General features: G+C 40.4%; 1 protein-coding gene across 2 annotated transcripts in view; it reads right to left on the bottom strand.

The window, feature by feature from the left end:
* Positions 1-945, bottom strand: part of tab2 (TGF-beta activated kinase 1 (MAP3K7) binding protein 2) — a 41,264-nt gene extending 40,319 nt beyond the window's left edge. Inside the window, exon 1 of one of the 2 annotated variants that reach the window (XM_084090246.1) lies at positions 676-945. The gene's annotated coding sequence lies outside the window, so the exon portion shown is untranslated. The remainder of the gene's footprint in view (positions 1-675) is intronic. The other variant, XM_084090247.1, reaches the window with a different exon arrangement.
* Positions 946-15,514: the final 14,569 nt, after the last annotated feature.

The following is a 15,514-nucleotide window of genomic DNA, read 5'->3' as shown; positions in this document are numbered from 1 at the left end:
GGATCAGTGAAAGTGCCTTCAGCTACTTGCATCCCGAATGAAATATGGTTCATTACGTTCAACTTTATAGCCAAGAAACTTGGTAAAAAGAAAACTGACCCTGGGATTTACTTGCAAACATTCTTCTTCTGCTATTCATGATAGATTAAGCAGAGCATTCATTTGTTTTGAAGGCCTGATGATACCATAGTTTTGTTTCCTTTATAAGCCAACAGTTAAATAAAATAAATCAACTCCCACGTTTGACCTGACCATCGATTAATCACTAAAGCATTAATCTATGTATTGCTGAAATGGGAAAACGACAATTTCAGCCTTATGTTAATGCAGGCAACATTTCAGAGGTCTTCTAACCTGGAAGGTTCACTCTAAACTACACAGAAAGCTCTGAAACTTCAGTAAAAGTTAAACGTCAACAAACTGGGGTAAAATCAAAATAGAGCGAACGAGTGAATCAACCCGAACAGAGCGACCGGATGCAGGAACGCGACAGGCTGAAGCTTTACAACTTTTTCATCGCGTTTCGAGCCTTTAAGGCGACGGAGGGGGTGCGCTTACAGTCAGAATGACTTCATGAAAGAGGGGAGGCACAAAAAACGACTTTCAATTGAGTTGTTTGGAGTTTCCCTCGACTCCATAAACACTGAAAGGCCTGTTCTCAAGAGTTTTTCTCACCGTGTCAGCCGCCGCTCCCCGGGCCGAGACGCCGCCGCGGAACTGCACTGGGCCGGGCTGATGAACCCAGGCCCAACTCCGCTAAAGACAGCGATGAGGGGAGAAAAACCACCACCGCCTCCGCCGCCCGCTGTTTCACAGACTCGAGATTCTTTTGACAGCTCTTCTGCTTTTCCCCCTCTGCTCCCCCTATTTTCTCTCTTCCTTTCGCACTTCCAACAGATAAGAATCAAAATAGTGTCACACAATATGGCGGCCGTATGAGTATGCGCCTATCGCGAGACTTCTTTTTTCCTTCAAGGAAAAGCGAATTTACGAACCGTACTATGGAGACGTTTTTGCTCATGAATATTAATTAGGTATGCTCAAGTTGCTACCTGACCTTCCTAAAGCAGAGTTCAACAAATCCTTAATATTAATGAGCAAATTATTTAATGAGGAAGGAGTTGGCTAAAGGAGTTATGCCTTACGTAAACGGAATTAGAGAGAGAAATTTGTTACAGATATAGGCCTACCCCTGTTTTCACATTCAAGGTTTAAAGGAATAGGCCTATTTCACTTCAAAATGAAAATGCTGTCATCATTTAATCACCCTCAAGTTGTTTCAAACCTGTATGAATTTCTTTCTTCTGCTGAACACAAAATAAGATATTTTAAAGAATGTCTGTAACCAAACAGTTGATAGACCCAATTGACCATAGTAGGAAAAACAATACTATGGAAGTCAATGGGGTACATCAAATATCTGTTTACCGACATTCTTCAAAATATCTTATTTTGTGTTCAGCAGAAGAATTAAATTCATACAGGTTTGAAACAACTTGAGGCGGGTGAAATTACAGAATTTTCATTTTGAAGTGAAATATTCCTTTAAGCCTAGCTAGTCCTAGACTAAAATGCATGAGCTGTTTTAGCTGAAAGCAACTTGCTTTACGTCAAGTAATCTTAAAATACGTCATTAATATTAAATGAATAGGCACTTTTATAATCCGACTTCATTTTGAATAGAAATCACTGAACGATTCCTATTGTTTACTTATGGATTTATATGAACCACTGGAAGTTACTAAATGAGAAAGAGAAGAAAAAAGTTTTTATGGTAGTTCTTGGCAATATCCACAGTCAATTTCTTTTTAGTAATGGTTAATTGTCTGCCTTATATATATATATATTTTCCAAAATCAAAAAGTGTAGGCCTACCTGGCTGCATCAGTAACACTTTATATTATGTACAGTAACAAAGCTCTTATAAATCATTTGCCAATTATAAGTTTATAGTTAATTAATAGTTTAGAAACTGTAGTTAATACATTAATAATAGTGAGTTCTTCATTCATTGTCACGGAAAGTGTTATTGTTTAATTAGCTCATATGTAAAGAGTTAGATAATGCTTTGTTAAGTTATTAACCATAAATAGATCTCACTGTAGATTAGGTCACAGAAAATCAGAAAATGTCATTAATTAAGTGCTTAAAACCAGCCTTTATTGGACATTACTTACATTAGTTTTAAATGTTCCTTAAAACATGTTTTGAAATGGATCATTAACTGATCTGAATTACTAAACTCATTTTGAATCTTAACTCTAATTTTGATTTACTTAATTGATTGACAGCAATACCCTTGTGCTGTCCTTAGACACACAGACATCAATAATTACCTGTGAATCTCAACAATGGTGACAATTATAACACATGTTGTAGTGCATTCTGGGTGCAGAAACTCATTCATGGCTCCCATCATGCATTGCGGTGTGAATTAATTAGGATCTGAATTGTCTTAGTGATTTCCTTTATTCTTAATATTTTCTTTTATGTTTGCTGATTTATGTGACTCTTTAGTCACTTGTTTTCTAATATTCAGAGTTGATCTGTTCATCTAAACATGCTGTTTGTCACCATTGCTGAGACTCATACGCTAATTCTTGATGTCTGTGTCTCAGACCAACTATCAAGAAACAAACTTTTGAAAAAGCTTCAACTAATAAATTGATTATGTCACAACACAATCTCATCACTTTTTCTCTTTGTTCATTTAAGGGTCATGAGCCCAACCAAATCAAATACTGATCACCATAATGGTGACTTAAACATTTTGCTTTTCTCCTTTGGCAATTCTACTTGTTAACATCAGGTGTCTTCAATAATGGTCAATTATCTCATTAACTTTAACACTGCTTCAGTGTTCATTTAACACTCATATTTTAACACTTTAACACTCTTGAGTGTGGAGCCAAATAAACTCCCAGGAGACTTTATTTAACACTGGAGTTTTTGCCACACACACACACACACACACACACACACACACACACATATATACACATATATTTCATTATGTGCAGAAACACATGAAATCACATAAAGTAATTCACAGAATTAGTGATTCACTTCCAGCCACAGTCTTGAAGAAATCAACTGAAGATAAAGACATTAAATCTCTGAAGATCTCAGCAGAGGAGGATTAAACAACTCCACAAACAGCATTACCAGCTTCACTTATTACTAACCAGATTTACTTTATTTCTGTCATAATCAGACTTATTGAGAAATAACAGAGGTTTAGATGTTGATGATTTATTTAAAATATTTCATTTGAAGTTACCATGATCATGATCAGTGTTTACTTTAGTTGTGCTCTTGACTCTTGATTTGTTTAACATTAGATTTTCTCTAGCTGCTATAACCATGTCTTTAGAAAACAAATTGTTATGGCAATATAAGCAAAGGATAGATATAATCAGGTGTTGATGGTTGTGTATTGATATCAGCCTTATCAACATCTAGTGGCTAATCATGACTAGAGTCTGTTCTCTGATTATGATGGTGAGGATGTTATAGATTTCATTTTATTGATTGTATTAGTCCTGTATTTTTACAGCATAATGTGCAGTGGTGATATTGATATTTGGGTTTTAAATGTATATTCACACGATTTACAAAACCTTTCAAGTTATTGGAACAAACACATATTTCAAGAATCAGCATATGAACCTCAACAATGGTGACAAACAAAATATTCAGATAAACAGATCAACTGGGGCCTGTACCATGAAGCCGGTTTAGGTGGCTAGCCAGCTATGTTTCAGTTTAGTTTCCGCCAACCCTGGGTTTTAGGCAGTGGTGTAGTCTAGTTTTTTGTAGTGAGTATACTGTAATATAACCACCCCCCCCCCCCCCCGCCTCATACTCACCCATCCCAGAGCGTCACCCCATAAGCACCACCACACTCACTAATGCATATAGTATGCATCGACATGAAATTGAGAGCCTTATGAAATATTAGGTGTTATCAACATGTCAATTTATTATAAGCAACACAAGACTTTAACAGCCAATGACATTTACAGCTGGGGAGACTGGACTGATTTTCTACTGTTTAGTGTTAATCACCATCTAATTTAGCCAGTTAAGAGCTACATTTAGCCTTAGATGTTATATGAATATGGTCCCTGAAGCACAGGTTTTATCAGCTGACAATTTTCCAAAAATAAATAAAAAATAAATAATGAAACATTATAGGCACAAATACAAATTTACTTTTAGAAATGGTGTTTAAAAAAATAAATAAAAAAAAAGGTGTTATTGTTTTGGCAAGTTTACTGTTTAAATTATAACATGTATGAAAACTTGTGTGATATTCCCTTAAAATAACGTTTTAATAGATTTTATTATTATTATTATTTTAAAATTCATTTTACTGTGCAATTTCTTTCTAATTTCTTTGAGTTAGACCAAACTTTTATTTTGGTGGGTTGTAGACATTTGAGTTTCTGTGTGTTTTAATAAACTATTATTATTATTATTATTATTAGGCCTACTTGAAGTATACTCTACTGTGCAATAGTAATATATTTCTGTTATAATTTCTTCAAGTTATACCGAACTTTTATTTTGACAGGTTGTTTTGAAGACATTACAGTTTCTATGTGTAGGCTATATGAAACGAATGAATGACGATAGTTTTGTCAAATTAAATGGTGAAATTCTCGTGCAGTGACTCTCATAGCAGCCCTGCGATGAAAGTGCACATGTGTATCCTATCCTACATCATGTCTCAATACAGTGAAACGCTGAAAACACACACCACCACTGCTTCAGTGTGTGTGTGTGTGTGTGTGTGTGCGTAGTGGAGCACACACTGAGCGCTCATTCCCAGAGACGCGTAGAACAATTGCAGTCTCTTTTAACTTTAATATTCACAGACACTGGTCCATATCATATCCCTACTTTTGATTTATTCATTCAAAAATAGCCAAATTCCGTGATGACGTTCTGCTTAGCAAGCTCCATTTGTGACTGGATTCCGCGATTCGGTGTCGCTTCGCAAACACTGACGGGGTGAATTTATGAATGAAAGTGTGAAAGTTCTGACACAAAACGAAGTTGTTACGTATCCTCACGATTTTTTAAGTGGGTATACGGAAATCCTTGGCCTTTTCTAGTGGGTATACGGCGTATACCTGCGTATCACGTAGACTACACCACTGGTTTTAGGTACTATGAAAGTAGCTCGGCTTTAATCGGTGTTCGTTGCCATGGTATCTTACGCTGCACGGCTAACCTGGGGCCTGTACCATGAAGCCGGATTAGGTGGCTAGCCAGCTATGTTTCAGCTTAGTTTCCGCCAACCCTGGGTTTTAGGTACTATGAAAGTAGCTCGACTTTAATCGGTGTTCGTTGCCATGGTATCTTACGCTGCACGGCTAACCTGCACCGGGGCAGGTTATGTTCTGGATTCAAGATCTCAGACTGAAGTTTGACCAATCAGCTGAGAGCAAAGAAACATATAGGTGACGTAACTTATTCACCTTTTCTTCCAAATCCGGTGACATCTCAGCGCAAATTGTTAGACGAGTACTTCGTAAAGAAATAATTTTTAGCATGACAAAATCCCCTTGCCTTTCCTGATAATTATTTGTATGAAAGATACAGATTTTCCGCGGAAGCAATGTCTTATCTTTACGAACTTCTTGAGCCGCACATAAAGAATTTAACACGTCGAATTCATGCACTTACTGTACCGCAAATATTGCGTTGCGTTTTTTTTTTTTTTTTGCAAGTGGTACATTCTTGCACGGTGGGTGACGCACAGAAGCTAGGGGAAAACATATGTTTGTCGAACCATTCGCAAGGTGGTCCTCGCTCTGCAGGAGTACATTAATAGTTTCATTAATAGTGTTTCCCGGACATTTATCGACCATGTCCATAAAAGAGGACTTTTATAAAATTGCCGGTAAGATATATTGATAGGGTGACATCACATGAACACTTTTTTTGTTTGTTTTTTTTTTTAAAAGAAGCAAATTTCACAAATGTAGGCTACTATACAATACATGTTAAGAATTATTTTAAATATTTTTTATTATTATTCTGTTAATCTTCTGATAGGATTCCCTAGAGTCATTGCAACATGCAGTCTATTGCTCCAATCTCCACTGCTCTAGGGGAACATGAGGCAGATTATGTTAATAGGAAGTCCTATCACAGCCTTAATGTTCAAGTAGAGATGATGTGAATATGTGAGATGATTATTTTCTGAGAGATGAATCTTTAAATTAATAGTAGCCTAACATTAACAGATATAACAATGATCTACTAAACATTTCATCTGCAGACGACTTGTGGTCATGAATGTATGATCACAAGTTTGGATGCCAAATGGCCTGGCTCCAGTGCTTGTCTCACAAATTTTCCGTGAGTCTTTGTTGTGTCAGCGCTTTGAGGAAAGCAAGTTAAATTTGGTACAGTACAAAACACTGTTAATTTGAACTGAGATAGAAAAACCTACACAATAACCCCCTATCATGACCCTCAGACAGGGCCACAGCACCGCTTCAATGTGGCCCTCAGTAAAACCAGAGTGAAGATAGAGATGACCTTTGGCATCCTAAAGGCACATTTCAACTGTGTTCGGCGCTTCAGAGTCACCAGAGCGGCCCACCCAGCTGGTGCAGATGTAGAGGCAATCACCATACAATATTACACTTAATAAAAGCACATTGAAACTGCAGATAGGTCTCAAACTGTTTTATTGGTTTTGTGGGATGGGAGGGAGAAAGAGCAAGAGAAAGTTGCATTAATAAATATTCATACTAAAGTGTTACTTGGTTAAATAAATTCACATACTGAGATCAGTTTTATCCAGCTGTTTGATCTCCAATTTTTTTTTTTTTGGAGCCTTCTCAGCTCACAGTCCAGTCTAGTTCGTCTCCTTTAGTGAACAGTCTAGTTCAAGACTCCTTTAGTGAGCAGTCTAGTTCAAGTCTCCTTTAGTGAGCAGTCTAGTTCAAGTCTCCTTTAGTGAGCAGTCTAGTTCAAGACTCCTTTAGTGTGCAGTCTAGTTCAAGACTCCTTTAGTGTGCAGTCTAGTTCAAGACTCATTTTGTACAGGGCCCTGACTGAGTCTGTTTCCACCTAAAACATAATTCCACCACAAACATGATCATTACAAGTTTTCTGGAGGCTCAGAAAAAGTTCCTTGACTTCCTACAAACACAGGACTGACTGTAATTTATGTCAAGGGTTTTAAATCCTTACACATTTCTTCTGAAGCCCATTGAGGTAGAGGCCTCCATTTCTGGGGCAGGTTCTGAAAAATCCTACAATAAAAGAGATGTGTAAGGGCCAGTCCCTTTTTTATGCCACACATTTAAATGTTTGCCATAATAAAAAGCCCAGTGCATTCACATCAGAAACTGTCTGAGAACACACAGACAGAGTGTCTTCATTTCCTCCACCCTAATAAATAAAAATAGGCCAATGTAAAGCATAACTGTTGTAAAGCAGGTTATGTTTGGTGTTCTGTTTGCTGCATACTGACCTCTGTGTGGGAGACTGTGTGTGTGTGTGTGTGTGTATGTGTGCTGGCTTCAACAGGGACACTGTATTTCCCTCTACTGCAGAACATACAGTCAGCCATATTTAAAACTTAAAAAAGTAGTAATGTATTGCACACGTACCCAGTGTTACTTGCTTAGAGGAGCCAGCACCAGGGTCAGACTGTACAGCACCTGTAATCACATCCATAATCGGCCGTCCCTTATTGCCTACTCAGAGACAACTCCTCCGCCAGTGTATTCTGGTTTTCTGAATTTAACTCTTTATTTCTGTTTGCTGCAAACAAGTGTTTATGATAAAATGTTCACAAAAGTAATAAAAGGTTGCAGTAAATACTCACCACTTTGAATTATATTTTTATATTTTGTCTTTATCTGCTGCCAAGAACATTTGGAGTTGGGGTTGCATCTAAAAATCAATGAATATTAATCTTTCTTAGTACATCCATGCACATTTTTATATATTATAAAAATAGGCTATAGGCTATATTACACGTATAGGCTACACATACATAATTTTACATAAATATATAACGTATTTGTTTAACTTACACATTAACATGAATCAGCAATCTTTCTCCAACAGTCTTCTCTTGCTTTGGCAGCAGAGAACGTATTGTTTCGAGCTTGAAATACATATTTAAATTCATCGTAATTCTGAATGATTATCTCTCGTTCCTCCGCGGAAAAATATATCGCTCTCGCTCTACCCGCAATTGGTTGTTCAGTGCCGACGTCACTCTTTTATGTGCACGCGCGCGTGGAGTAATCATAGCTTGAGGATCAAAGCCTGAGTTGACAGAGAAAGTTGATGAGCTGCATCATGGTACCAATAAAGCCTGATTGCATCGGTTTGGTTTTGTCAACTCAAAACTAATCCTGTAACCCCGAGTTTGTTCAGCTACCTTCATGGTACAGGCCCCTGAACTGAACATCACAAATCAAGCTACTAAAAAGTCACATCAAAAACAACAACAAAAATAAAAGCACATGGTAAAAATAAAAGAAAATAAGACAATTCAGCTATGGTGAATTGGTGAAATAAGTACTATGGTGGTACCCAGTATGCATTGCGACATGAAGCTTTTCATTTGAGTGGCACCATTGTTGAGATTCATATGAAGATTGTTGATGATGTGTGTGAGAAAATAACAATGTTTTAAGATTATTTCAGTTATAAAATATATATGATAATACAAGACTTTTATAATCAATCATATGGAAAGATTTATAAGCTCTATTGATGCCATCATCAATGCGCAGCCATAGTCATCAGATTACTTTTCTCTTGGCTTTTTTGCTATAATTATTGTGCTTTATAAACACACAGGTAAAGCAGCCAGAGAAAAACTAATGTTCGAATGTCAAGGGCAAGAGCCCAACTAAAGCCAACACTGATCACCATCATGGTGCCTACAAATTAAACAATAAATCATCAACATCTAAACCTCTGTTAATTCTCAAAAAGAACTTCTGATTATGACAGAAATAAAGTCAATCTGGTTCGTAATAAGTGAAGCTGGTAATGCTGTTTGAGTTATTTAATCCTCCTCTGCTGAGATCTTGAGAGATTTAATGTCTTCTTTTATCTTCAGTTGATTTCATATTTAGCACCAAAACTTTGGAACAGTCTTCCTAACATTGTCCGGGAAGCAGACACACTCTGTCAGTTCAAATCTAGACTAAAAACACATCTCTTTGACCTAGCATACACATAACACATTATATACTTCTATAATTCAATGTTACGCTGCATAGATTAGGTCAGCCGGAACCGGGAACACTCCCCATAAATCCTGATGTACTCGTTACATCATAAGAAGAATGGCGTCTACGCTAATATTAGTCTTTCTATTTATCCTGAGGTTTACCACAGTCCGCCGGATCCAGGCCGTATCCAGATCTGATGAAGGACCTGTGCCTAGACACGATGACAACAGAGTCCTGAAGTGTCAACTAGTCTCTCCCCTGTGAAGGCCTTCTTCTCCTTCCCTTTACCTCTGTACAGATAAAACCTTGTCAAAGTACCGGTTCACATGGCTACTCGGAAGCGATAAATAATTATGCGAATGAGCGGGCTGGAGCGCATTAATGGTTTTCTGTTAGAATGGTGTCGTGTAAGCGGCCCCTAGCACAAAATATTTGCAATGGCTTTGTAAAAGGACTTTTTATGCATGGTTGGCCTGAGTTTTTGTTGCATCTCCACTGTTCTGACCAGCAAGGGTCACCCGTGGAATTTCGAACGCCTTGAAACAGTGAATCATTTTGCAAAGCAAAGAGTGTTTCATACTCAGTGAACAATGGGAGCTTATTTAATGTATAAACTAAGGTATATGTCCAAAAACAATTCATACTACACTACGGAAACCTGTCTTAAGGTGCAGACATAAATCTTCTGGTGCATGCTTGTTAAAAAGCGCATAAAGGTAAAAAGAGCTAAACCCTCCTGGTGTGGCAAACAGTTTTCTGTCAGAATGCATCCGCTGTTTCTGCTCAGTTTCAAACTGAGGACCGTTCGCGTGTGAGGCGAACGTGATAACCACTACACTACGGAAACCTGTCTTCAGGTTACAGACAGAAATCTTCTGGTGCACGCTTGTTAAAAAGCGTATAAAGGAAAAGAGAGCTGAACCCTCCTAGCATGGCCAAAAGTTTAAAGTTTCTGTCAAAACACAGCCACTGTTTCTGCTCGGTTTCGAACCGAGGACCTTTCGCGTGTTAGGCGAACATGATGACCACTACACTACAGAAACCTAATGGTCCACTGTGTGTGCTTTTTCGAAGATGGCTCCGTCCCATAACCTGCCCTGCAAGCAGTGTGACAGTCTGTACATTCCACAAACAACAGAACAAACCTCATTCGGCATGGCAGTCCTTTGCGTTTTTTATTTTTTTTTAAAAGAAAAGAAAAAGAAAAGAGCTGGGTGGGAGGAGCCTGCACCAGACATTACCCTTGCTGAGCATGGTGGCATATGCGTGGGAGCACATTGCCCCAACGTCTCAGAGGTACAGCTCGAGTTTCTCTTCATTCACGCATAAATCTTTCGCCTTTTACTAAAGATTTCCGTGGAGGGGAACATTTGCGAGTTTCTGGTATTTTTGGATGCCCTGCTCACAGCAGAGCTACATGCGTTTGTTGAAAAACAGAGGACTTTTTGCGGCTTGCTCTGAAGAACCGCAGCAGGTTGGGCCAGCAGGTAAGGACTTTGTACAGTTGTACACTTGTTCAAAAGCAACTGAAACGATAGATTGCCCAGTGTTCTTAAAATGGCAAAAAGCTGCTCTTTTTGGTGGCAGACCAAACATTTTGTATTACTCTACAGGAAACCTCAATGGTCATTTGTGTCCCTTTCTAAAGAGTTTACACCGCAAATCGCCCTGCAAGTGTACTGACCTGCTCAACAGAAAACCACATAAGATATTTTTGCAAACACCACCCACAGTTTCCGCCAAGTTTCGAACTGGGGACCTTTCGCGTGTGAGGCGAACGTGATAACCACTACACTACGGAAACCTGTCTTCAGGTTGCAGACAGAAATCTTCTGGGGACCTTTCGCGTGTGAGGCGAACGTGATAACCACTACACTACGGAAACCTGTCTTCAGGTTGCAGACAGAAATCTTCTGGTGCACGCTTGTTAAAAAGCGTATAAAGGAAAAGAGAGCTGAACCTCCTAGCGTGGCCAAAAGTTTAAAGTTTCTGTCAAAACACAGCCACTGTTTCTGCTCGGTTTCGAACCGAGGACCTTTCGCGTGTTAGGCGAACGTGATGACCACTACACTACAGAAACCTAATGGTCCACTGCGTGTGCTTTTTCGAAGATGGCTCCATCCCATAACCTGCCCTGCAAGCGCTGTGAGAGTCTGTACATTCCACAAACAACAGAACAAACCTCATTCGGCATGGCAGTCTGCCTACAGCTCCTTGGTACGATGGCCTTCACCGGTCTCCAAAGTAAGGACTTTGTAGCGAATTTCAGCATGTATATTAAAAGCACCTCCACTTGTTTCCGCCCAGTTTTGAACTGGGGACCTTTCGCGTGTAAAGCGAACGTGATAACCACTACACTACGGAAACCTGTCTTCAGGGTGCAGACATAAATCTTCTGGTGCACTCTTGTTAAAAAGCGTATAAAGGCAAAGAGAGCTAAACCCTCCTGGCGTGGCAAACAGTTTAAAGATTCTATCACAATCCGACCGCTGTTTCTGCTCGGTTTCGAACCGAGGCGAACGTGATGACCACTACACTACAGAAACCTCATGGTCCTTTGCGTTTAAAAAAAAAAAAGAAAAAAAAAAAGAAAAGAGCTGGGTGGGAGGAGCCTGCACCAGACATTACCCTTGCTGAGCATGGTGGCATGTGCGTGGGAGCACATTGCCCCAACGTCTCATAGGTACAGCTCGAGTTTCTGTTCATTCACGCATAAATCTTTCGCCTTTTACTAAAGATTTCTATGGAGGGGAACATTTGCGAGTTTCTGGTATTTTTGGATGCTCTGCTCACAGCAGAGCTACATGCGTTTGTTAAAAAACAGAGGACTTTTTGCGGCTTGCTCCGAAGAACCGCAGCAGATTGGGCCAGCAGGTAAGGACTTTGTACAGTTGTACACTTGTTCAAAAGCAACTGAAACGATAGACTGCCCAGTGTTCTTAAAATGGAAAAAGCTGCTCTTTTTGGTGGCAGACCAAACATTTTGTATTACTCTACAGGAAACCTCAATGGTCATTTGTTTTATTTGTGTCCCTTTCTAAAGAGTTTACACCGCAAATAGCCTTTTTGAGGCTAAGATATTTTTGCAAACACCACCCACAGTTTCCGCCCAGTTTCGAACTGTAGACCTTTCGCGTATGAGGCAAACGTGATAACCACTACACTACGGAAACCTGTCTTCAGGTTGCAGACAGAAATCTTCTGGTGCACGCTTGTTAAAAAGCGTATAAAGGAAAAGTGAGCTGAACCCTCCTAGCATGGCCAAAAGTTTAAAGTTTCTGTCAAAACACTGCCACTGTTTCTGCTCGGTTTCGAACCGAGGACCTTTCGCGTGTTAGGCGAACGTGATGACCACTACACTACAGAAACCTCATGGTCCTTTGCGTTTTTTTTTAAAAAAAGAAAAGAAAAAGAAAAGAGCTGGGTGGGAGGAGCCTGCACCAGACATTACCCTTGCTGAGCATGGTGGCATGTGCGTGGGAGCACATTGCCCCAACGTCTCATAGGTACAGCTCGAGTTTCTCTTCATTCACGCATAAATCTTTCGCCTTTTACTAAAGATTTCCGTGGAGGGGAACATTTGCGAGTTTCTGGTATTTTTGGATGCCCTGCTCACAGCAGAGCTACATGCGTTTGTTAAAAAACAGAGGACTTTTTGCGGCTTGCTCCGAAGAACCGCCGCAGGTTGGGCCTGCAGGTAAGGACTTTGTACAGTTGTACACTTGTTCAAAAGCAACTGAAACGATAGACTGCCCAGTGTTCTTAAAATGGCAAAAAGCTGCTCTTTTTGGTGGCAGACCAAACATTTTGTATTACTCTACAGGAAACCTCAATGGTCATTTGTTTTATTTGTGTCCCTTTCTAAAGAGTTTACACCGCAAATCGCCCTGTAAGTGTACTGACCTGCTCAACAGAAAACCACATAAGATATTTTTGCAAACACCACCCACAGTTTCCACCCAGTTTCGAACTGGGGACCTTTCGCGTGTGAGGCGAACTAGATAACCACTACACTACACTTTTTCGAAGATGGCTCCGTCCCATAACCTGCCCTGCAAGCGCTGTGAGAGTCTGTACATTCCACAAACAACAGAACAAACCTCATTCGGCATGGCAGTCTGCCTACAGCTCCTTGGTACGATGGCCTTCACCGGTCTCCAAAGTAAGGACTTTGTAGCGAATTTCAGCATGTATATTAAAAGCACCTCCACTTGTTTCCGCCCAGTTTTGAACTGGGGACCTTTCGCGTGTAAAGCGAACGTGATAACCACTACACTACGGAAACCTGTCTTCAGGGTGCAGACATAAATCTTCTGGTGCACTCTTGTTAAAAAGCGTATAAAGGTAAAGAGAGCTAAACCCTCCTGGCGTGGCAAACAGTTTAAAGATTCTATCACAATCCGACCACTGTTTCTGCTCGGTTTCGAACCGAGGACCTTTCGCGTGTTAGGCGAGCGTGATGACCACTACACTACAGAAACCTCATTGTCCTTTGCGTTTTTTTAAAAAAAAAGAAAAGAAAAAGAAAAGAGCTGGGTGGGAGGAGCCTGCACCAGACATTACCCTTGCTGAGCATGGTGGCATGTGCGTGGGAGCACATTGCCCCAACGTCTCATAGGTACAGCTCGAGTTTCTCTTCATTCACGCATAAATCTTTCGCCTTTTACTAAAGATTTCCGTGGAGGGGAACATTTGCGAGTTTCTGGTATTTTTGGATGCCCTGCTCACAGCAGAGCTACATGCGTTTGTTAAAAAACAGAGAACTTTTTGCGGCTTGCTCCGAAGAACCGCAGCAGGTTGGGCCAGCAGGTAAGGACTTTGTACAGTTGTACACTTGTTCAAAAGCAACTGAAACGATAGACTGCCCAGTGTTCTTAAAATGGCAAAAAGCTGCTCTTTTTGGTGGCAGACCAAACATTTTGTATTACTCTACAGGAAACCTCAATGGTCATTTGTTTTATTTGTGTCCCTTTCTAAAGAGTTTACACCGCAAATCGCCCTGCAAGTGTACTGACCTGCTCAACAGAAAACCACATAAGATATTTTTGCAAACACCACCCACAGTTTCCACCCAGTTTCGAACTGAGGACCTTTCGCGTGTTAGGCGAACGTGACGACCACTACACTACAGAAACCTCATGGACCTTTGCGTTTTTTTTAAAAAAAAGAAAAGAAAAAGAAAAGAGCTGGGTGGGCGGAGCCTGCACCAGACATTACCCTTGCTGAGCATGGTGGCATGTGCGTGGGAGCACATTGCCCCAACGTCTCATAGGTACAGCTCGAGTTTCTTTTCATTCACGCATAAATCTTTCGCCTTTTACTAAAGATTTCCGTGGAGGGGAACATTTGCAAGTTTCTGGTATTTTTGGATGCCCTGCTCACAGCAGAGCTACATGCCGAGCTACGAACCGAGGACCTTTCGCGTGTTAGGCGAACGTGATGACCACTACACTACAGAAATCTAATGGTCCACTGCGTGTGCTTTTTCGAAGATGGCTCCGTCCCATAACCTGCCCTGCAAGCGCTGTGAGAGTCTGTACATTCCACAAACAACAGAACAAACCTCATTCGGCATGGGAGTCTGCCTACAGCTCCTTGGTACGATGGCCTTCACCGGTCTCCAAAGTAAGGACTTTGTAGCGAATTTCAGCATGTATATTAAAAGCACCTCCACTTGTTTCCGCCCAGATTTGAACTGGGGATTCTATCACAATCCGACCGCTCTTTCTGCTCGGTTTCGAACCGAGGACCTTTCGCGTGTTAGGCGAACGTGATGACCACTACACTACAGAAACCTCATGGACCTTTGCGTTTTTTAAAAAAAAAAGAAAAGAAAAAGAAAAGAGCTGGGTGGGAGGAGCCTGCACCAGACATTACCCTTGCTGAGCATGGTGGCATGTGCGTGGGAGCACATTGCCCCAACGTCTCATAGGTACAGCTCGAGTTTCTCTTCATTCACGCATAAATCTTTCGCCTTTTACTAAAGATTTCCGTGGAGGGGAACATTTGCGAGTTTCTGGTATTTTTGGATGCCCTGCTCACAGCAGAGCTACATGCGTTTGTTAAAAAACAGAAGACTTTTTGAGGCTAAGATATTTTTGCAAACACCACCCACAGTTTCCGCCCAGTTTCGAACTAGGGACCTTTCGCGTGTGAGGCGAACGTGATAACCACTACACTACGGAAACCTGTCTTCAGGTTGCAGACAGAAATCTTCTGGTGCACGCTTGTTAAAAAGCGTATAAAGGAAAAGTGAGCTGAACCCTCCTAGCATGGCCAAAAGTTTAAAG

The sequence above is a fragment of the Abramis brama genome (assembly GCF_963993115.1).
Source record: "Abramis brama genome assembly, chromosome: 18".
NCBI lineage: Eukaryota > Metazoa > Chordata > Actinopteri > Cypriniformes > Leuciscidae > Abramis > Abramis brama.
This window is presented reverse-complemented; position numbering and strand designations above follow the sequence as displayed.